Source organism: Triturus cristatus, chromosome 3_1 (assembly GCF_964204655.1).
Source record: "Triturus cristatus chromosome 3_1, aTriCri1.1, whole genome shotgun sequence".
In the NCBI taxonomy this organism is placed as follows: Eukaryota; Metazoa; Chordata; class Amphibia; order Caudata; family Salamandridae; genus Triturus; species Triturus cristatus.
Window position 1 is genome coordinate 811,115,661 of NC_140583.1, and position 24,433 is coordinate 811,140,093.

Below are 24,433 nucleotides of genomic sequence, written 5' to 3' on the forward strand. Positions count from 1 at the left end.
TTAGGACAAATCTGATGCAAAATACACAATTTTGCCTAATGTAAAAAGAAATTCTTGGTGCCAGAACCTAGCCTTTCACCTCCAAATCTTGCTGAGCACAATAGGCACCCTCATTCAAAGCAATTCAGGAAAGACGATTCAGTTCAAACACTTATAAATTTCACCAGCCGCCTCTGATACTCTGATTTCTAAAAGTCTAGCTTACACCATGGAAGCATCGCAGGTACCTTCAAAGGCCACAAGGTAACCTCTAAAAGGGCCCCTTGCAATCTTCTGAGCAAAATCTGTCCTTGCAATGAGTAAGGCTTTGAAATAGAATTGTGAGGAATTATTGTAAAGAGAGATTTGGTTTTCCAGAGGTGAATTTTGTTGAAAAGGGAATAGCTTTTAGTACTCTGGAGATTATGGCTGAATAAACTGCTGACCATGATTTATATTTTGGTAAGAATATCAGTCCCCAGAAGTTTTGGTTGAGATGTTTACATGTTATTCTACAGCTGAATTATGGTATGTTATTTTAGTAATTTATAATTTATATTCAAAGCTGTTTTACTGTTGAGCAATGACAAGCAAATGCAACATTTTTAGATAATATAGTATTAAATCAGTTTAGATTCTAAAGGATCTCAAACACAAACTCCTCCCATGAATTCTTCGAAAGAGATAGACTATTACTCAAACAATTGGCTCTATCTGCTACGAATATTACTCTTCTCTCCGATACCTCTGAGTTTGCCTCAGAACCTGAACTCTCTGAAGATCCTACTTCTGTTTAAATTAATCACCTAATTTGAAATGTTTTCTCCTTAACGGCCAACCTAGCTAATTTTTGTAAATGTTGTAAAACATCAAAATAAAGATCTTTTTACACTTTGTTAAAAACGGTACTTTCTTCAATGTGATCTTGCCAAACAAGTTCTCTGTAAAGCACTTGACAACCCTTGCGTCTGGGTCGCACACACAAACCACTTTCAAATAAAACATAGCACTGTGGACTCCTTTCAAAACCGAATTAGTGATCATTGTGCCAAAATATAGCCAAAAGCCTGAGATTGAGCAACTCCTGCATCCAGACGCTTTAAATTAATAGTTATTTATTAGTGAAAGGTTCAGATACTGGCAGTATATTTTGACCGTGTAATTTATATCGAATGCAAAGTTTCCATTAAATCAACAGTGCATTTAAGAAGTAAGCAATGCAATTTCTTTTTATTTCATGAGTTAAAGTGCACATTCCTTTTTATATCACCTAAATACTGAGCATTCCACACAATGATTATATTGTGAAAATACCTATATATATATATATATATATATATATACATATATGTATATGTCCTGTTTAACTGGCATCTAGTTATACTTTAGTGACGTAGAGAAGCAAAAGATTTTTTTTTCAATAAACACAACGAAAATTAATGAATTTCGTGCACTAACTTAATCACACATACACTGGTTGTGGTCTCGAGTTTGCCTCATGTTGGTCTGTGCTGACTGATTGGAAGGGTTGAGGAAGACGAAGACTCTGGTGAGGGAGGTGAGAGACGCTTCCTATATGTTGAAGGAAAGTTCCAGTGGCCTGCCTGCAGGGTGAGGTAAGTAACAAGGGGGGGCATGGGAGAAAGAGGGACGTTGGATTGAACTAGGTATTACTGAGGCGGTTATTTTAAGTAACAGGAGACTCTTGAGTAGCGTCAACGGAGTGCAGCAGGTACTGTTAGTAATTGCTTGCAGAGTGCAGCTGTTTTTATTTGTATTCATTTGTTTGGCTTTTGTCAATAGAACACTTATATTCAATATCTAAAGCAAAACAAGCATTGGCATAGCCAATAGATCTCGCCTTTGGGACCTTATAAGTGTTTAGCCATGCAACAGTTGATGTTGTTGCACCAAGGATATTGTGCTGGATAACTAAAGACTTATAAAGTCCCAAAGGCGAGACCTATTGGCTATGCCAATGCTTGTTCTGTATTACTCCGTACGTTGCTGGGCACATTGTCTCTGTGAGTCAGGTGAAATAGTCAGCATTATCAGTCTTCTACACTGATCATGCAGCCCAGCTAATTCTGACTTCTCTGCACCTGAAAAATTCTACATCGCAGATGTAAGTCAAGCTATTTCAATCAAGCTCAGGATCTTGGGAATGTCCACAGTAGTTGTTCTCTATCTCTCAAGCTTCAAAGTGTTGCCCAGAGTTCACAGGAGTAATGGAGGACTAGGTTGTTTTTCTGGCTCAAGATGCTGAAATGACCTTCGGTGTATTTTGAAATCCACCCTGGAGTTGTTGAGATTTTTTTTTCGGGAAAACATATTTTATTGCATTTTTATAGTACCATTTGGGAGATCACCCGACATAATCCAATTGAAAACAATATATGGACATGGTACAAGACATGGGGACACCCATGGGTACCATTCTTATATAAAAACCAAGAAGAAGAAACCGAAAACTTTACGCAGACCTTCCCACCCCACCCGCATTGGCAAGCAAATTGCGATACATGTGAATACCCAAAGAAAAGAAACAGTACCAATGTTTACGGGGATTGTGAAGGAAGGGGAGGGAGGACAATACCCCGGTACTCGCCCCATGTAGCCCATATTTGAGTTGTTGAGATTTATGTAGTGCCCTGAAGTGGTTTTAGAACCCCTTTTAGAAGGCCATGGGGCATGCAGGGGCTACTGGGCCCAACAGTGGTGATTGAGACCTTTTTTATCCTGATGTCCCAGGGCTTTACCTACAATGGCTCTTGAGCAACTGAGCCAAGTCCCCCTTCTGCATTTGACTCTCAGTAGTAGCTGTGGTCGAGCAGTCAAGGCTCCCTCGGGGGAAGATTTAGATACAAGTCAATGTACACAACTCATATCTCAAAGTGCAAATAGTACCAACAAAAAATCAATGTCCAGTCAAATACATGTTTTCATACGAAAAAATAAGTATTTTATTTGACCCTACTCTTGCAAAAGCATATGACATTCAGAAGTAACAACACAATCCCCATTGAAGTTGGGACTCCAGTAGTTGCCAGGCAAATCCTGTCCCACCCTCCTTTGTGTAACTTGTTCAGGGCTATTCCCCATTCATCATTCGCTGGTGGCCGCTTCCAGGGAATGCACACTATTAGGCCGTACTCGGGTGTTCCCCTAGACTCTTCAGGATTTTAGTAAAAAGTGCCTATGGTGCCGCAACACCATTATCAGCGAGTCCCCTGGGGCTCAACTGGCCCAATTCACGTCTAATCTACTCTCCCAGCATGGAGGATCTTGGCATAACAGCGGGTGCCCGCGTAGCGAGCATCCATGAGTCCTGTTCAGTTGGGAGAAGTCAGGCGTCTCAGACCTATGTGGCAGCACCCGGTAGCGCAGGCTCACTGTCCTGAGCGACCCTGCTGGAGTCGATCTTAGTTGTTGGAGCAACTCTCAGCTCGTAAAGATGCGGTAAATTGGCTTCACCCACCAGGGAGAAAATCCTTTTTTCGCTCCGAACTGGAGTCCAGTAACGGTTCGATATCATCCAGGGAGTCTTCGGGGAAAACGACCTTTACAACGCAGTAAAAAAAAACAATGCACTTACATCGCTGTTTTTACAACGCAAGTCGTTACAAGGACTTGCGCTGGATGGCGCACTAGACTAAGGAATAGTGTGATTTACTATTCCAACACCTTCCCTACTGTTATGTAGGCTGGAGTTGGAATAGTAAATCACACTATTTCTAAGTCCAGCGCCCTCCAGCGCAAGTTGTTGTAACAACTTGCGTTGTAAAAGCAGCGAAGTAATGTACCGCGATTTAAATTAACGCGTTGTATCATCATACATTCCGTCTTCAGCTGCCCTCAGGTCAATCAGGTGCAGTTCCCTTGAGCGGCAGGTCCAAACCTGCTTGAATGTAGCCTCAGTCTATCCTTTGGGTAATCACATGAATCCTTTGGTACCGGCAGCCCCTGCTGGCATAAGGGGTTACCACTCTACTTGGATAACACGGGTGCAGGCTTTTTTGGTGCAAGCACCCATGCAGAGACGGTCATGGGTGCTAGTGATTCAGCAGTGATAACTATACGGTTGGTCACCTCTGGCATACATGATCGCTGCAGCATGGTGGTACAGGTTCGCCCAGACCTGCATGATTCACTCTCGGTTCAGTCTGCAGTGGCCCACTCCTGGCATACGGGGGTCGCAGAGCCAACACGGTACACGGGCAATTACCCGCTCAGTACACAGCCTCACACCTCACTCTCAGAATCCTCTCACAGGGCTACCCACTGGACCTCTCTCCTTCCAACTCTCTCCTCTTCCTCACAAGGCACACTTGTCTTGGCAAGCAGGCAGGCGCTGGTGCTTTAGGCTCCAGGGTAGGTGTTCATGGTGTCCTGGGTGCTGTCCCTCCGCCCAATAGGGAGACTAGCAGGCCTTTGCCCCAAGTCTTGGACACAGGAGGAAATGTTGCTGATCTTCCCCGTCTCACACAGCCCGTCTGACTGCTTGGTAGATGACACATTTGGGGGTCTCCACTTCCCCTTATAGTACATTTCCATACACCAAATGTAATTTAGGGTATGAGTCTTCAAATTTTTATGTTGGGGTTCTGCTTGTTTTGAAGTGGGCACTTCTCCTTTACTTTTTCTACATAAAAGACTGTCACAGCGAGCAAGACTTAGAAGCTGATTGTCCCACAACACAATTTGTGGGAGTGACCAGAGATCACACCTGATGTCAGCCACAGTGATAAGTACATCAAAAGGTTAATCCCAGGCTCCCAGCCCTACTCTTTATGATTCTCTTATCAGCCCCATCTCTCTTCCTGAGATGTGTTCAGAGCCCTTTTTTGTAATCAATCACTGAATCAAGGAGCAATCTTTTGAAGTGTAAAGAGAGTCTCTTCTTTTTCCCCCTCCAGTGCGTGTCCCATCCAGCTCACAGGAATGCAATACACAAATCAGTCGAGGGGGATTCTTCTGCCCCTCATGTCTTCACCAGACTGGCCTGGGCTTCCCGAAATGCAACCCAGAATCCTGCATGTAATGTACCATTGCATGCACACTTAGTCATTGTACATTCACAGCATGCTTACTACCCAGCAATAGTACATCCATGCATTGTACCCTTACACATACATATGCATTCAGCACACGCACTTATGGCCCGATTCACAAAGTTAAACTTGGACATTTGGTCTAAACTTAGACCAAACGTCTACATTTATGACTTTGTGAATTCACAAAGGGCATTTACGGATACTATCTTTATGTCCGCAATTGGACTGGATCTCCTCCTCATGTGCGGACATAAAGATAGTACTCGTAAATGCCCTTTGTGAATTCATAAACATAGACGTTTGGTCTAAGTTTCCCTATGTGAATCGGGCTCTCATTTTGTGAGCACTGTTCAGCACTGAAGCTTCTTCATATTTAACCAGGGTGTGCCATTTACCACCACACACACTGCCAGCATACACTTACAATGTGCGTGCTGCAAAACAATTCACCATTTGCGCATTGTACTTCACGTAAGCACACATACACCCAGCACATACTCTCATTGTGCATTCACTGGACAGCACTACATCTCTTGTCATGTATTCCTTACGGGAAACAATCATCACATCGCGGTCATTACAACGCGATACCATCACAACGCGGTTGTTACAATGCAAATGTTGTTACAACTCATGACCAATGCAATTTTTTACGAAGCATAGGCCTTTACAACGCATGCCTTTCCAACGAATTTCATTGTAAAGACATGGATGGTAAAGGAATATGTGTTTCAAATGTAAGTATTTGGTAAGTATGGGTAATTTTAGGGTTTAGGGTGGGTATGGGTTTGGGTTTGGGGTGGTATGGGTAATTTTAGAGTTTAGGATGGGTATGGGTTTTAGGGTGGCATGGATAATTTTAGGGGTTAGGGTGGGTATGGGTTTTGGGGTGGCATGGGTCATTTTAGGGTTTACCGTGGGTATAGGTTTTGGGGTGGTATAGGTAATTTTAGGGTTTAGGGTGAGTATGGATTTTAGAGTGGCATGGGTAATTTTAGGTGTTAGCGAGGGTAGGGGTTTTGGGGAGGCAAGGATAATTTTAGGATTTAGAGTGGGTAAAGGGTTTGGGGAGGCAAGGGTAATTATAGGGTTTAGGGTGGGTAGAGGTTTTGGGGTGGCAAGGGTAATTTTAAGGTTTAGGGCGGGTAGGGGTTTCGGGGTGGCAAGGGTAATTTTAGGATTTAGGGTGGGTAGGGATTTTGGGGTGGAAAGGGTAATTTTAGAGTTTAGGGTGGGTAAGGGGTTTGGGGAGGCAAGGGTAATTTTAGGGTTTAGGGCGGGTAGAGGTTTTGGGGTGGCATGGGTAATTTTAGGGTTTAGGTGTGGGTATGGGTTTTGGGGTGGTACGGGGAATTTTAGGGTGCAGGGTGGGTATGGGTTTTGGGGTGGCATGGGAACTTTTAGGGTTTAGGGTGGGTAGGGGTTTTAGGGTGGCAAGGGTAGTTTTAGGGTTTAGGGTGGGTAGGGGTTTGGGGGTGGCAAGTGTAATTTTAGGTTTTATGGTGGGTATGGGTATTGGGTGGAATGGGTAATGTTAGGGATTTTGGGGTGGCAAAGGTAATTTTAGGGTTTAGGGTGGATATGAGTTTTGGGATGGCATGGGTAATTTTAGGGTTTAGGGTAGGTAGTGGTTTGGTGGTGGCAAGGGTAATTTTAGGGTTTAGAGTGGGTATGGGTTTTGAGGAGGCATTCGTAATTTAAGGGTTTAGGGTGGGTAGGGGTTTTGGGGTGTGTGTGGTATATATAAAAACATATATAAAAGTAAGTACATTAGTATTTTACAGGGAAATGTAAAGCCATAATGTATACATAAATAGTGTTTACATTTACCTGCAAAATACTTATATTTTCAATCACAACTTTAACCACACATATGCTTTTACAAAACATGCTTTTACAACAAAATTTGTTGTAAAGGTATGTGTTGAAAATGTATATGTGTGGCTAGAGTGTGCGTTGTAAGGGTAATGCCTTTTGACAACACGTGCGTTGTTGAAACCGCGTAGTAAAGGCATGCAATGTAATGGCATGCGTTGTGGAGACATACAACCATTCCTTACAGGCACTCATACACCCAGTACATGCACTAGCCTCACACATACTGCATAGCACTGCTCTATCCCTGTACTGTACCCTTCAAAGGCACACATAAAACAACCAGCGTAGTGTCACTACTCTGGCTCTGCCCAGCCCTTCACATCTACCTGATGAAGGTCAAGGGTTGAGCACACAGCAGCTGAAGTTTTAAAAGGCGATGTTAGACGGACCGGGAGGGTCGGCCGAGGACAAGGGGAGAGGTCTCCGGGGAGAGCCGTCTCCAGCGATCGTACAGACGAGTAACTTCCCCCCCACAGATGTACGCCACACAAAGATAAGGTTTAACGTTCTTTATAAGCAATCGTTAGGTACGATAGAATGGTACAAGGAGGTCAGGACTCAGGGGTCCCCTCGATTCTAGTCTCTTGGTGGGGAAAGGGGGTAGCGGGACAGTCTTGTTACCAATCTGGTAGATGCGATGGTATGATGGATAGCTCACAATCCTCGAGCTCGGTGTTCTAGATGGACGGGCCGCGGCAGCGCCAGCAGGTCCCGGTGAAGGTGGTCGTTACAACGGTCCGCGGCAGCGCCAGCAGGACCCGGTGAAGGTGGTCGTTACAACGGTCCGCGGCAGCGCCAGCAGGACCCGGTGAAGGTGGTCGTTACAACGGTCCGCGGCAGCGCCAGCAGGACCCGGTGAAGGTGGTCGTTACAACGGTCCGCGGCAGCGCCAGCAGGTCCCGACGAAGGTGGTAGTCACAACGGTCCGCGGCAGCGCCAGCAGGTCCCGACGAGGATGGAGGATGCAGAAGGCCGCGGCAGCGCCAGCAGGCAGGACGAAAGTTCACAAGGCAGGGCTACGGCAGCGCCGGTAGTCCGTCAAGGATGAGTTCTTCACGGTGTCTCTCGACTCCAGGATACAACTGCCTTCCTGCTCTGGAGCTGCCCCAGTTATAGGTCTGGCGCCCTTTGATGTCCGGACCCTCGCACTTGGAGGTCGGGAGGTCCGGGATGAGGGAGTCCAGACACCCAGCAGGGGGGTGGAGCCAGCGCCCGGGGGAGCTGGGGGGCGATCGGCACCTGGCGGGGGAGAGCCATCGACACTTCTTTCTCCCATCGACCTGCCAAGTGGTCCGTTCACCTCCTGGGTGGATGGTGGTGCCGGGATGTCGGGGCCTGGCCAGGCCCAGGGTTAGGGTCGAGCTGAGGCCACGCGGCCTCGTGGTGCAGTGTCCAAGATGGCGGCCGGGCGAGGGAGCCGGTAGTGGTTCGGCCCCATGATACAGAGATGTCCGGGGGCAGGAGTCCCGTCTGGAGACGGGGTGCGGGTTGTTTCTGTGGGTAACACCTGGAGGGCCGGGGCTCGGGCCCTGTCATGCGGGGAGGGAGCAAGCCCTTCATGTGGCCTGTCCAACATGTGTCCCCCCCAGCTGAAGGCGGGGAGAGTCACCCATCCTCTTGGGGACTCTCCTCGTCGAGGCGGAAAAAGCGTGACAGGCCATCTGCGTTGGCGTGGTCTTGGCCCGGTCGATGTTCCACAGTGAAGTCCATCCCCTGCAGGGAGATGGACCAACGCAATAGTTTGGGGTTTTCCCCCCGCATCTGCATTAGCCACTGCAGGGGTCGATGATCTGTTTGCACCCGGAAGTGGGTACCGAAGAGATGGGGCCGGAGCTTTTTGAGGGCCCACACCACTGCGAAGGCCTCCCTCTCGATGGTGCTCCAGCGCTGTTCTCGGGCCAGGAGGCGTCTGCTGATGAAGGCCACCGGTTGGTCAAGTCCCTCGGAGTTCAGCTGGGAGAGGACCGCCCCGATGCCATGGTCGGAGGCATCTGTTTGTACGATGAATTCCCGACTGTAGTCGGGGGCCTGGAGCACAGGGGCAGTGCACATGGCGGCTTTCAGCTTCTCGAAGGCCGCTTGACAGTCTGGGGTCCAGTTGATCTTCTTCGGGTGGTTTTTGGATGTGAGTCCCGTGAGGGGCCCCACAATGCTGCCATAGTCCCTCACGAACCGCCGGTAGTAGCCGGTGAGCCCCAAGAAGGCTCGGACCTCGGTCTGCGTGACTGGGGGCTGCCAGGACTGGATGGCAGCGATTTTGAGTTGCAGAGGGGCCACCAGCCCGCTTCCCACCTGGTGTCCGAGATAGGTCACGGACCCCTGACCAATTTGGCACTTGCTGGCCTTGATTGTGAGGCCGGCCCGTTGGAGGGCCTGCAGGACCTCTCGGAGGTGGTGGAGGTGGTCGGACCAGTGGCGGCTGTACACAGCGATATCGTCCAGGTAGGCGGCGCTGAACTCCTCGAGCCCCGCCAAGACCTGGTTCACCAGTCGCTGAAAAGTAGCTGGGGCATTCTTCATGCCGAAGGGCATGACTTTGAAGTGGTAGTGGCCATCGGGGGTAGAAAAGGCGGATCGTTCTTGGGCCCGGGGTGTGAGACCGATCTGCCAGTAGCCCGCTGTCAGGTCGAAGATGCTGAGGTAGCGGGCAGCCCCCATGCGGTCGATCAGTTCATCCGCTCGGGGGATGGGATGAGCGTCGGTTCTGGTAACAGCATTCAAGCCCCGATAGTCGACGCAGAATCGGAGCTCAGGAGTGGTGCCGGGGGCAGCAGCTTTGGGGACCAGCACGACCGGGCTGGCCCAGGGGCTGTCCGAGGGCTCGATGACCCCGAGCGTGAGCATCTTTGATACCTCCTCTTGGATGCAGGCCCGTACCCGATCTGGTACGCGGTACGCCCGGTGTCTGATAGGGGGACTGTCCCCAGTGTCCACGTCGTGCAAGCACCAGGGGGTGACCCCTGGGGTGAGGGAAAACAAGGTAGCAAACTGCAGCAGGAGGTCCCGGCAGCCTTGGCGCTGTTCCGGGGTGAGGGCATCGGAGAGCCGGACCCCGTCCACGGAACCATCTTTCTCACGAGTCTTCAGGAGATCAGGGAGAGGCTCGGAGTCTTCTTCCGCTCCACTGTCTGTAGCCATCAGGAGGCTGAGCTCCGAGCGCACAAAGTGGGGTTTGAGTCTGTTGGTGTGGAGGACCCGGAGGGGGTTCCGTGGAGATTCCATATCGATGAGATAGGTGACGGGGCTCTTGCGTTCGACCACTTTGAAGGGCCCCGTCCACTTGTCCTGCAAGGCACATGGTTCGGTGGGGGACATCACCCACACTTGTTGGCCAGGTTCGAATTCGATGGAGGAGGCATTTTGATCGTACCATTTTTTCATGTCCTCCTGACTGGCCTCAAGGTTCGCTTTCGCCATTTCTCTGAATCGCCTGGTCTGATTGCGTAGGGTCAGGAGGTACTTGAAGACGTCTGGAGGGGTCTTTAGGGGGGCCATCTCCCAACCTTCTTTGACTAGGCTGAGGGGCCCTCGCACAGGGTGCCCGTACAAGAGTTCGAAAGGGCTAAAGCCGAGGGACTTCTGGGGAACTTCTCGATAGGCGAAGAGGAGGCACGGAAGTAGTACATCCCACTGGCGACGGAGGGGCTCTTCCAACCCCCCAATCATTCCCTTGAGCGTGCGGTTGAACCGATCGACTAGTCCGTTTCCTTGAGGGTGATAGGGGGTCGTGAATCGGTAGGTGACCCCGCACTGTTGCCAGAGGGACTTCATATACTTCGAAATAAAGTTTGTGCCTCTGTCGCTGACGACTTCTCGGGGGAAGCCCACCCGGGAGAAGATCCCCATTAAGGCCCGGCCGACCACCGGGGCTGTTACAGTTCGCAGGGGCACAGCCTCGGGGTAGCGGGTGGCGTGGTCCACCAGTACCCGGATGAACCGATGTCCTTGTGCTGTACGGGGGTCCAGGGGCCCCACAATGTCTATTCCCACCCTCTCGAACGGGGTGGTGACAACTGGGAAGGGTTGCAGAGGTGCTTTGAGTTTGCGGCCGCTCTTCCCGCTGGCCTGGCACGTGGGGCAGGACCGGCAGTGGTTGAGGACGTCGTTTCTCATCTTTGGCCAGAAAAAGTGGGTCACCAGGCGACTGTAGGTTTTGTCCTGGCCCAGGTGTCCGGCCAGAGGGACATCGTGGGCCAAATTTAACAGGAAGTCTCTAAAACGGAGGGGCACCACCAGCACTCGACTGGCCCCTAACTCCGCGATTCTCTGTTCACTGTACAATAGGTCGTTGTCCCAATAGATCCAATGGGCTCCGGTGGTGTCCCCTGCGCTCTGGGCGAGGGCTTGCTGGCGGAGTCCCTCGAGGGAGGGACAGGTCTTCTGTTCTTGACGGAACTGTTCCTGGGTGGGCCCCCCTTCTTGACGCCACCGAGCCAGGTTGGGAAGGTCCTGGGGCTGAGTGAGCCCTTCGGGGGTTTGCTCTGGGGGGTCGGTATGGTCGGTGTCCTCTACTGGAGCGATCGGGGGAGGAGGTGCTGGCCATTCTGGTTCTTCTGGTCGGGGGATGGCACGGGCGGCCATGGACCGGGTGGTTACGCACGCCCAGTCCGGGAGGCCCAACATCCCCAGGTGCTCTCTTCTTTCTACGGCGGCCCACGGGGAACTCTCAAGATCATTCCCCAGGAGACAGTCCATGGGGGCATCATCTCGGACCGTCACCTTCAACATGCCGGAGACTCCTCCCCATTCGAAGGGGACGCAGGCCATCCGACATAGACTCTCCGAATTGTCGGCTGAACGGACGGGGCAGAGAATGTTCGGCAGGATCTGCTCTGGTTTTACCAGGTGACAGCGGACGGCCGTCACACTGGCCCCCGTGTCACGTAGTGCTTCGGCCCGGCGTCCGTTAATGCTCACCCACTGACTATATTTTCTGGTGTTGGCGGGTAGGGGAGCCCGCGGGACCATGTCTCTTCCCCCTAGGCACGCTAGAACCATGGCGGCCGGTTCCCACTCTTGTTGTTCCTGCTCGTATTCTTCCTGTTCTTCGGAGATTTGTTCTCCCCCCAGGGCGGCGGCAGCTACCTGGCGGGGTCTCGGAGTTTGGTTCTGTGGACAGTTCGGGTCATTGGCGTAGTGGCCGACTTGCTGGCATCGGTGACACGTGACATTGGCTCGGAACCCCGGGCGCATCGGGGGGTTGCCCCGGCTGGCCGGGGGCGGGGTGCTGGCAGCGGGAGCGGCCGGGACGGTGTCTCTTCCTCATCCCTGGCCTCCTCCTCCTCCTCGGGGACGGTGCTGACCTTGGTTGTTCCGGTTCTGTTTGTGCGGCCCTCTCCGGCCCACTCGGGTGCTTTCCCACCGGTCAGCTTCGGCGGCGAGTTGCCGTGGGTCAGTCAATTTACTGTCGAGGAGGTGCTGCCTGAGCTCGACGAAGCAGTTGTTAGAGAGGTGCTCCCACACCATGAGATTAAAAAGTTGCTCGTAGGTCGTTACGTGGCTTCCCTTGATCCAACCCTCGAAGGCTCGGCTGAAATAGTTGACATATTCCACCCAAGTTGTACCCGGGATCCGGGTGCAGTCTCGGAACCTCTGGCGGTACATTTCGGGTGTGAGCCCATATCGGGTGAGGAGGGCAGCCTTCATGTGGTCATAGGATGACATCAGATGGTCTGGGAGCTGTAACAGGGCATCGCGGCCTTCATTGACGAACCTCCCCCATAGACCGGCTCCCCAGTCACTTCGATCGATCCGGTGGGAGGTCATGGCGATCTCGTAGGCCTTGAACCACTGTTGTATGTCGTCCTCTCGGACATACTCTCGAACGACATCCTTGGGGATGTGGACTTTCTTTTCTGTCGCTCCCGGGGTGCGCGGTCGCTCGGGCACCTCCAGTTCTATGAGGTACACCATGCAAAGGACTTTAGTGTCCCAACAAATGGTCTAATATATGACCTAATGTTGCACTTTGAAGAATGAACAGCAATTCATCCTGAATCTAAAAGTATTTAAATGCAGTTGGAGGGCTAGCATTGGGTTCTTTAAAGCTCATACTCTAAATATAAAATGATTTCCAGGGTTGTGCAACGAGTTTTGTTAGGGAAGTGGAAGGAGCCACACAGTTATGGGGTCCTAAGAGGTGCACAAATAAAAGATCTGCTGTCCAGACTATCAGCAGTTTACAATCACACAGTGCTCTTCTGCTCGGGATGCAATAATGGCAAAAATCGAAAAAATGACAACAATCCTGCATGTACCAACACCTGCTCACACAACACCCAGATGACTTAGGAAAAACAGCAGGACAACTGGATGCAACATTTTATTGCCATTCTATAATCCATGCAAGTTTAATCTGACATCCTACTGGAAAACTTGATGGGGATGCCCATAAATAGGACCCTGTCGGAGGACTCTTCTGGTTGATATGCTGAGGACACCTGATACCTGCTTAGGATTCATCCACAAAAACATTAGATAAACATAAGTTGATCCTCTAATATTTGAGAGACTCTATCACCACAAAATGTAAATCAAAAAATGTTAAATGTGCATAACGGAAGGTTATGTATTTCTCATGGAGCAACAGCAGTGGACAACCAATCTTTAACGAATCCCACATCCCAACCTTTCCTGATGCTTAGTTTCAGTCATCTTTGGCTCCTGGCCGGTAGCCTGTAAGTGATTGCAGTTTCTGGATCCTCCCTATGCCCTGTATCTTCTTCTGGACTTATCCTTTTTCGGAGCACATTGCTTCCACACAAAACCTTCCTGTCCTCACTTTCTGAACACAGAAGTTAATCTACTACCTCAACTATAGTTGGAAAATAAGAAAAGGAGACCCAAAGTCTTGATACCCCACTAGTTTATTTAATTCTTCTAAAGTAAGATTTTAGTTGGTGTATGTTTGCATTCCTTAGATCATGGGCAGGGCCCTCTGCCCAAATTCATATATGCAGTTACACAGGCTCGGCACCTTACTACCAGAAGATACTAATTGCACATTAGAAGATTAATGTGCTACAAACATTACATATATTAGAACCTTGTATACAGCACTCTCTTTTAAGTAAACCAAAAGACAAATAAGTCCTAAGTCTGATAACGGTGTGGATATAGTCGTCCACAGCACTCCCATTCAAATGCAAAGATCCCAGGTTGATATTTCCTTTTCTCATGAACAGAAATAATTCTTAGAAGTCCAGAAATTTGTTGTTTCCATTGTTGATTTATTATTGGTATATTTCAGCAAACGTTAGCCGACACATGTTTTTCTTAATCACAAGACGTTTTCAAGGCTGACATAATAATAATACAAAATGTCTAGATATATGTACCATAATATGCAAATGGAAACAATTACATTGAATTTCATTGTGTTAACGTATTAAAAAAAAAACAGCCAAATGTCTCATATTGTCAAGATATAAGAAGAAGAAAAAGGGAAAAGAGCAGATGTCTTTGAAACGCATGTACCATGAATGTATTAAAAAGCGTGATGAGCCAAACCGAAAAACTGAAAGTGCAAATAAAGTTTCACTAAGGGGGAAATATGTTGGTTGTCGTGACATACCTGTAACTTATGCCAACGAAATGACTCTACCATAAGAGGAACATAAGAAAGTAAAACTGGATAAGAACAGTATTACTGAGTCCTTAAATTATTTAGCCTACACTAATATTGATTTTTTTTAATACTGAAAAGGGATTACTGTGGGCCCTATTCGCAGAGGTAACTTTACATGTGTAGATTTACTGACATGTAGGCTTACTATTAAATCTAGTCGTGACTTCACACTGTTTTGAAATTTGCTATTTCTGAGTGTAAATTTACTACTATGTGCAGACTTACATTTCTCTAGCCTCTGAAAGCTGGGGGTGGATCCTGCTAGAACGTGATTTACGAGTGTAACATTATTACTAGTAACATTCCGCTCATGGGGGGGGTCTCCACTACCAGGGCGGAGATCTCCCTATTGTAATGTATAGAAAAAATAATAAAGTTCAAAATGTATTAAAAATATATATATATTGTAATGTAAAATAACATATAAATTAACCTAAAATAATTATAATAAAGTGTTACAGATTTGTTTATTAACTATCTATTTATGATTTAAAATATGATTTTATATATTAATACTTATTTGTTGAATTTTAACTAATTTCATTTTTTAATTAAATGTTTTATTGAATTATTTAAAAACAAACCAAATATTAGTTTATTTACATTCAATATAACTTTTGAGATATATATATATATCCCAAAATCAAAGTTCAATAAAGCGATCCCTCAGAGTATGTGCTTTCATCAGATGATGGTTTTAATCCAGCAACCCGAACACGTTTCACTTGCACAGCAAGCTTGTTCACACCTGCTGTGCAAGTGAAACGCGGTACTTGATTAAAACCATCATCTGGTGAAAGCACATACTCCGAGTGATCGCTTTACTGAACTTTGATTTTGGGAATTATATCCGGCGAGCTCCGCCGGCTTGAGCGATCCTCTGCATATGGCGAGTTATATGTATATGTGTATGTATATATATATATTCACTGAAAAAAACATATTTTTCATGCACGTTATAGTTAAGAATTGGCATTTAAAAAAACCTTAGAAATTCACTAAAAAAAAACATAGGTTTCAGGGGAGTTATAGTTAGCTGGACATTTCCCTCATACATAACCCTAGAAATTCCCCCGTTATAGTTAGTTCAGCTAACTATAACTCGCGCCCCCGCAATGCACTGCTGATACCATCACATATTACATCACTCATGACATGGTCAGTGACATCACTGATGACATCACTGATGACGTCATCCATGTGATAAATTAGTGCGTCTTCTCACACCCTAATATAACCTTTGATACACCGCGTTGGGTACGTGTTTGGTGCGCGATTGCAATGCGACCGGTACGCGACTCCAAGCCTATACGTGACACGTACGATGCACGTTATGCGATGCTTGCGCGCTTCCGCGATACGCCATGACGCGATGGGTGCGCGAATCCCGCGAAATATTTAACATTTAAAATCTTCCCAAAATTTCCGGTTTTTTTCCTTGGAGTCGCACACCCAACGTGTTAGGAACCGCACACCCTACGCGAGAGAAATCGTGCACCCAACGCGTTAGGATGCGCCACTCCTAATTTTACCGTAAAAAAAAAAATAGCCCATATCAATAATTTTTATTATCCCCGGGGACCCCATCCCCCGGGGCTTATAAAAAAACGTTGGAGACCGTGGGGGGAGCCCCAACGGTCCCAGCCGACTCCCCGCGTCCTTCGGGAGCCGGCATTGCTTTTCCACATGGGGAGCTGCTGACATGCAGCTTGCCGTGTGGAAAAGCAATATCGTTTGGATTTTGAAAGAGAGAGAAGGTTTTCCTGCTCTCTCTTTCAAAATCCTAACAAAGTTTGCTATGGGAGGGTGGGAGACTCCCGCCCTCTCATAGCAAACAACAGTGTCCTGGGGGTGGGCACCCCAGGACACTGTAGGAGCCGGCCCTGGGGGGTGGCGGTCCCCAGGGCCCTCGAGGGCTCCAGGAGGGGGGCCACGCAGCTCCCCTCCCCATTAGTTTATAAAGATTTTGCCCCCAGGATTTGGCCCACCCGGGGGCTAATTATTAACGAAGCGCGGAAGCCTGGGCTTCAGGGTTTGTTTTTTTTGCCCGGATCCGCGCACCCTGCGAACATTTCGCCGTTTTAAAAAAAAAAAGAAAAGGGGGACCCAGGGGGTCCTTCTGGGACCCCCTAAGCAACACTAGAGGGTCAGAGTATTTCTACCCTGCCCCCTTTACATCTTTCACACACTTATTTCCCTTACTTAATCAGCCTGGCTTCTACCGAGGCACAAAATGGCTGCCAACAGTTCTTGGTTTCGAATGTAGACAGACATTTGACAGCCAACGCAGCTCTGTGGCGCTTAGTGGAGGTACCGGGTGCGCTAGTTGTCCCCTAGGGGACCTCTGGAATGAAGAGGAATGAATTCCCCAACTTAAAATGCGCCACAGGGTGTGTTTGCACAGTATCACCTCAGGCCCAGCCCCTTACGTTCACCACTGTGCAAACGCGCCCCGTGGCGCGTTTTAAGTTGGGAGATTAAGTCCCCTTGAATCCTGAGGTCTCCAGGCGGCCAACTAGCCCACCAGATACCTCCAGCCAGCGCCACGGAGCTGCGTTGCAGAGAGGTGTAAAAAGGGGCGTGGCCTCATTACACCTCTCTGCATTACGTTTGCAGAGTAATGGAGGGGGCGTGGCCTACTCCCCGATCCCGTTTTTTTTTTCTTTTTAAGAAGGGGGGCTGTGTAGCCCCCTTCTTTTTCTTATTTTTTGGCCCTGGGGACCCCATCCCCCAGGGCCTGCCCCCTATTTTTATTTTTTTAAACTGTGGAGGGGGGCCGCGTGGCCCCCCTCCCAAGGCCTTAATCTGCCCCGGGGACCCCATCCCCCGGGGCCGTTTAAAAAAAAAAAATTTAGGAGGGGGGCCACGTGGCCCCTCTCCCGGGCCACTACTGGCCCCGGGGATCCCATCCCTCGGGCCTGGCCATCTCGTTGGGGACTGTGGGGGCGTCCCAATCCCCCCATGGTCCCAGCCGGTTCCCCGCTTCCTGCGGGAGCCGGCGTTGCTTTTCCACATGTGGAGCAGCTAACATGCTGCTCCCCATGTGGAAAAGCAATCGTCTTTGCTTCCTTGAAGCGAGAGCAGGTTTCCCTGCCCTCGCTTCAATGAAGCAAAGCAGTTTGCAATGGCAGGGTGGGAGCCACGAGGCTCCCGCCCTGCCATTGCAAACAGCAGTGTCCCGGGGGTGGGCTCCCCGGGACACTGCAGGGTGGCGGTCCCCAGGGCCATCTTTGGCTCCAGGAGAGGGGCCGCGCGGCCCCCCTCCCACTTAATTTAAAGCCCCGGGGGTGGTGGTCCCCGGGGCTTGGGGGTCCGTAACGGACCCCCTATTTTAAATAATTAGTGCCCCGGGGAGGTGGCGGTCCCCGGGGCGTGTGTGGGGGGCTCGAGCCCCCCCACACAGGTTTTTAAAAAAAACAAACAAGCCCCTGGCGTTCCCCGGGGCTGCGGGGGGGCCATGAGCCCCCCGCATACATTAACTTAAAGCCCCGGGGGTGGCGGTCCCCGGGGCTGGGGGGCCCCTCTGGGCCTCCCATTACTATAAAAAAGTGCCCCCGGGACTTGGCCCCCCCGGGGGCTAATTGTAAACGAAGCACGGGAGCCCGCGCTTCGTTTTTTTTTCCATCAGCGGGATGCACTGACCCTACGCGCATCCCGCGATTGGGGCCTTGGGGGTCCTTGTGGGACCCCCTCAGCAGGCCTAGAGGGTCAGGGTGTTTCTACCCTGCCCCCTTGTCACGTTTGTGCCTTTTTTTCGGTTTTCTTGTGCCTCTGTTCTACCGAGGCACAAGATGGCTGCCAACACTTCCTGATTCAGAGTGTTGGCAGCCAATTAGCATTCAGCTCGTGCACGGCAGGGTGCGCGCTGGGTGCGGGGAGGGTGCGCGGATCCTCCGAGGCCATAGATATATATGTACATTTAACTGTAATTTTCTCAGGAACTACTGAACGGATTTACACCATTTAAGCAAAAGGCACAAGTCTGAACTGAGGACTACCTCTTTGCCAAATTTGGTGTAATTTAATTCAGCAGTTCAGGCTGTAGCTGCGTCAACAGGTCCTATGGGAAAATGCATGGGGAAAACGCATTTTGGGACCCCCCCCTTTTTTCTCAGCCCCCGCTTGACGAATCACCGTGAAATTTTCAGGATAGGAGCGGACCGGAGCTGGCCAAAAGTTTGGAAAATTTCGCGAAGATTCGTCAATCGGCGCCAACGTTATTCCAAATAGAATGTTGCGGATTTCCTATGGAAAATAGGTCCTAACTATATCTACCTACTGGCGACCGCCAGTAGGTAATATATTATACTTTTCATAGTCTTTGTATCTGTTTTTACACAAACTTCATATTTATATTTCAAAAAGTAACCTATCAGTTTTTCCTGCACTGTAAGTTATTTGTTTTCACTATGTACCTCCATTTTAAAGGTGAGATGCACAAAAAAGCAGAATACACAATTCTCTGCGTGGTCTACAAGGCGGCTGTACTTCCTGTCCGGCTCTTGCGATCCACTCGTGAGATCGTACATTTGGAATTAAGTTCATAACAGTGTATTTTTGAAATTGTAAAGACAGTAAAACATGAGAAGTATTGTTTAAAGTAGAAAAAACCATTGATGTATTGTTGCATTTCAGATATAAAGAAATCTCTCTGTTTTTACGATCTCGCCAGCCTCTTTGGAGATACCCGCGAGATGCAAAGGAGAGGAAATACATCCCAAGGAAGGATTGTGTTTGGTTCATATGGATGTCCTTATTTAGCAAAGAAAGATTCCTTCTTTGTTTATTGCTTTACCTAGTGGGTTCTGCGGTGGTTAGACCTTATTGGCTAGCTCTCTGACATTGCTAATTTTTGTCATCAGAATGTCGTTCTCAGAGTCAGATGAACAACCTAGTGCTGTTCCTAAAACCCAACCACCTCAGCCACCCTGGGAGTCCTTGGTGTGGTTTTTAAATGAGGCCTGGTGGAAAAAAAGTATCTGTTAAATATGTCATTTGTAAAATATGCAAAAAGGAGTCAATCAGGGGCATCAGGAACAACCAATTCAGCATGAGTACCACTGGGATATGGCGACATTTGAGGGTTATGCACCCTCAACAAAATAACTCCTCATGGGTGCCACATCTTTTCAACCTAGTGACACTATGCCTGCCCATGTACTCAATACTCAAGCAGAAAACAGTCCTGCTTATTTGAACAAAGCCCTTTCTTGCTGCTTATGCAAACAGATAATGTTTTCTTCTGAGACAAGCAGGGCTGTCCAAGATCATTAATGCCCACCTAAGCAGTATTTTTAACAGGTTTTTTTCTCTACTTTGTTTTGAAGGAAATTATTTTTGTTCCTGTTTTTTGTGTTTGTTGCACCCTTTTTAAAAAAAATACAAAAAAAGTTAAAAATGGTAAAAATCAAAATACAATTGTTCATACATATCACTTAAAAAAAGCTCTTTTCGGAGCTGCCCTATACTTTTATTATGTATGTTGTTTGTACTATGTTACCCTTTTTTATCTCACAAAAGCCATGATGCTCTCATACATAGCATGGGCAGGGCTCTAAAAAACATAAAAATGTTACTAGAACTGCAGGTCTAGGAACTTGAATAATATACTCGACCTAACTGTAATGTACTTGACCCATGAACTGGTCTCAGATTGTATGATCCTAGGCAAATATAATGTCTTATTCAGCCGCCTTTTTCTTTAATATCACATATGCAAGTTTCTGCTGTACAAAAAAGCTCTTTTTATTTATTAGAGTAAGGGCCTCATTATGATGTCGGACACCGTTGCGGTCTCAGGACCTACCGACCTCCGGTTGGTTGTCCCGACACCACTATTACAATGCTACATCACATGGTGCGGTCGCAAAATCACATTTCTCAATGGGAGCTTGTGCTGCGGCCGTATTTCAGCCACAGCACAAGCTCCCATAGAGAAATAGAGTTTCTGTCAATCCTTACTACGTGGCAGGCACCTCATGGTGGCCCAACCGGAGGACGCAGGGAGAAGAGGGCGCTGCTGGGGGCCCCCAAAGGTGCTTTGTAATCCCGACGGCAGAAACAATGTCTTGAAGGGATTAAATGCCGGTTCCGACTGGCCGATGGTCTCCTTGAGCCCAGCGGAAGCCAGACAGAATGACCAGCCTGTTTCACTTCCAACCGCCATCATTGTAATACGCCGGTTGAAAATGAAACTTATGTCTGTAGGAAAGCCTTTACAACCAACATCATAATAGGGCTCTGCATGTTTGCTCCATGTATAACAAGAATTGAGCTCATATATAGGGGACACATGAACCCTGACTTGTCTCTTCATTCACTAAGAGCATTGTCATCTGGGCAGGAGCAGTAATAATTCCCAGTTCATATTTAAAAACTCACTTTTCATAAATATATTAGTAAAGCATGATGTGGTAGTGCACTGTTATTTACAGATAACATATTTTCCATTGAAATGGCCACAAAACGTTCCCACTAACACATGTTTTACTAACAATAGCGCATAAACAATTTGGAAATTGAGTTTCTGCAAAAATATTTCAAATTTGCACATCACCAAGTAAAGTATTCTAATTTGTTTTGATCCTACAAAAACATTATTTACCACAGAATTACAAAAATGTGTCTTCATAACTAGTGAAATATATTAGAAATGTTTGAACAGTTCGCTTATTAGCTTTTTCAGTGTTGTGTTAGAAAAAAAACCTGACATCTTGTGGCCTTTCATTTCACATGCTTTTCATAGTTCGATTGTCACACAGTTCACTTTACAAAATCCTCTAACTTCAGTCACAGAAAGAAAAATAAATGTAGGAAGATAAACTGACTTTTGACCTTTGTCTCTGAAAGTGGAGCAAATGTGACCAGATAACAAGATTTTGAAAGGCATCTCTATTGCTCATTCACATTTGCTTTTCGTACTGTGACTGAAGTTAGAAGATTTTCAGCTTGATAGAAAGGGCGAGTTGTCCCAAAAATAGCTCGTCCTGATCAAATCTTGCTCGACAATGCGAGTGTGCAAGTGGATTTTTTTAGCCCTGATGGTTGACTCTCACAAGATGCACGCAAGATCCAGGCGCACAGTCCTCCGTGTCTACTGCGAGGAGGCAGTGTTTGCTCCTATATGCTCGCGAGCATCTCACGAGAGCATACTTTCATAGTGGAATTTGTATTTTCATTGAATATATTCCATTGTAATATGTATAATTCATATGCACCAAATAGTTTACATGCACCCCTCTGTTTATAGATGATCCCACGAGACTCTTGCAGGATCATCAAATTACTTTATAGGAACATTTTTAATTTTCCTTTATTACAATGCTTATCTCTTACAATCCCCACTACTTGACTATAGGGAGAGATCGCCTCTCCACTGGGAGCTTGCATGAAGATTACTAGTGTGTAGAGTAGGATGTAAAGACACTGCCTCTCCATTCAAACCATTCCTCAAGCTCAGTAGTATGCATAGTAGGGTGGGGATGGTATTCACCTAACATGTAAGATCTCACTATTCCATACTACCTATAATTAGTACTAGCCTCCCCACTGACACCTCTCCCCAGGAAAATAACCATATATATTAGGGTATTGGAATGGATTTGCCTGTCCGCTAACAGCTCTCCCCAGCATAACAAATATATACTTTAGTATGTAGGGAAACATTGTCTTCTGCACTAACACCTATCTCCAGGACAGCTTGGATGTACAGTACAGTGTAATGAACCAGTCGCCTCTGTGCTCACACCTCTCGTTAGAACAACAATGATATGCAGTGCTGTCTGGGAAGGAAGTCATTTCTCTTCTAACACATCTTACCGGGTTAAACGGTGTCTGTAGTAGGGTTTGAGAAAAACGTATCCCTACTCATACTTCTCCTCATGCTGACAGGTATGTATAGTAGGCTGTGGGGAGAAACTACCCTATTTCCTGACACAAGTCTATTGCATGGTTAGCCTGCATAGTATAGTGTGGGGAAAGGCTAGCCTCTCTCCTGTGACTTCTCTTGCACAATACTTGTGAAAAGTGGCTTACCTTTCTGGTCACAGCTTTCCCCAGTATGACAGATTGACAAGTAAAGTATAGAGTTGAAATTACCTTTATGATCAAAGGTCTGTCTTGCATCACGACTATAGAGACTATGATATGAAAACATACTGCCCTCTCAGGCGAGACATCTCCCCAGAGTAACATATGTGCAAAGTAGGCTGTGGGTGGAAACTGTTCTCTCTGCATGTACCTCTCTTCATACTGATGATTTTCCATAGTAGTGTATAAAACAGAGTATCCTCTCTGTTCAGAACTGTGTCTTGGACAACTTGTGTACATATTTCATTGTGGGGACATACTTACCTCAGTTTCAAATGTCTCCCAATTTCAACACCCATACATAATAGGGTGTGCACAGCAGCTGATAGCAGTGTGTATTAGAGTATAAACATGCACTTTCCTCTCTGCCGAGACCTCTCTCTTGTATCACTCTTCTCAATACTACAGCATGCGACACCTCACTGTTGCATCACAAGTAACCATAAACATTGACCATAAACAAAAAATATAAACAAGTCACCAATCTGCATAGCAATATTATTGGCTTCTCCATTGCCAAGTCTCTGTAGGATAAAAGATGTGCATAGTACCACTGACATACACATACATGTAGTAACATATTCACAGTAAATGAACATGGAACTGGCAATTTTAATGAATATTGTAATAGTATGAAAAACTTGAAATTTATAATAAGTATTGAAGAAACTAATCCAAAGTAACTTTAAACTTTTTTGTTACAACAAAACAATTTAAGAACAATAGAAAACTACAACTGCTCTGACAAACGACACAAAGAAAACAACCAACTTCAAAATACATTACAAAAATTCTGATGCTCATAAATAGCTCCGAATCCCCCCACCACCACACCTTTTTCTTTTTTTGCCAACTGGATTAGGAGCTTGGTAGCCTACATAGACTTCCTATACAGTCTTTTACCCACCTTAGCCTACAAAAAAGATCTTTAGATTTGTGCAATGTCATGGCAGGCTAGGTGGCAATAAAGTCTCAGCAAAGTGGCATATCTCTGTATACAGGTCACAAACCCTAGCTTGTCCAGAGTTAGCTTGTGCTGCAGAACTACTCAACTTTTCAGGTGACTCTATTATCCTTCCAACCTGAATATACTGTGCCTGAAGAGGTAGTTATTGCTGATCAGCACAATAATCCTGCTTCACTTAACAAGGCTCTTCTGTGCTGCTTATGTGGGCAGTTAACTATTTCGTCAGTATCCATTGTCCTCCTAAAAAGACAAAATAACCACAAAGATAAGTTACATACTGTTCAATAATTAATAACAGTGATACATCAGTATATTTTCCAAACCTTTCTACATTTTTCACCCGCTATCACATATTTCCTTCTAAGCAACCCGCAGACTTAATATTCCTTTATTCTGAAAAATTCCGCACCCTCACTTAGTGCAGTTTCTTAACCCAAATAAATCATAACATGCCATCAAACCTCATTTCATACATGTTTATAAAGTAACACCTTACTCTTGAGAAACCTTCGATAGCACTCACCACAGTGTTTCACTCTAGAAATAGCACTATCACCACTCAAACATTTCATAGGGCTAAAGTATATCTACAAAGAGGTTCATGACAACAGTAGAGCTTGTTTTATTACATTCTTCAAATCAAATCAAATCAAATAAACTTTATTCGGTTTCATGTGACAAAACCATGAAAGCACAAGGTAGGATATAATACATACAATCCAGACAGGAACGTACCCGGTTTAAGCATAGTATACACAGTGTAAAGAAGTATGCAATTAAAAAATATATAGATACAAAATCTCCACAAACACACATAAAATATATACTAAACAACGCTCG

General features: G+C 47.0%; 1 protein-coding gene and 1 long non-coding RNA gene across 2 annotated transcripts in view; one reads left to right on the forward strand and one right to left on the reverse strand.

Moving 5' to 3' along the window:
* Positions 1–24,433, forward strand: part of LOC146861089 (aryl hydrocarbon receptor-like) — an 867,902-nt gene that overhangs the window by 547,984 nt on the left and 295,485 nt on the right. The gene's annotated exons all lie outside the window — the stretch shown is intronic.
* LOC146861090 (uncharacterized) overlaps positions 23,226–24,433 on the reverse strand; it is a 107,359-nt gene continuing 106,151 nt past the window's right edge. The window contains exon 3 of the long non-coding RNA XR_014978910.1: positions 23,226–23,833. This is a non-coding gene — a long non-coding RNA (uncharacterized LOC146861090). The remainder of the gene's footprint in view (positions 23,834–24,433) is intronic.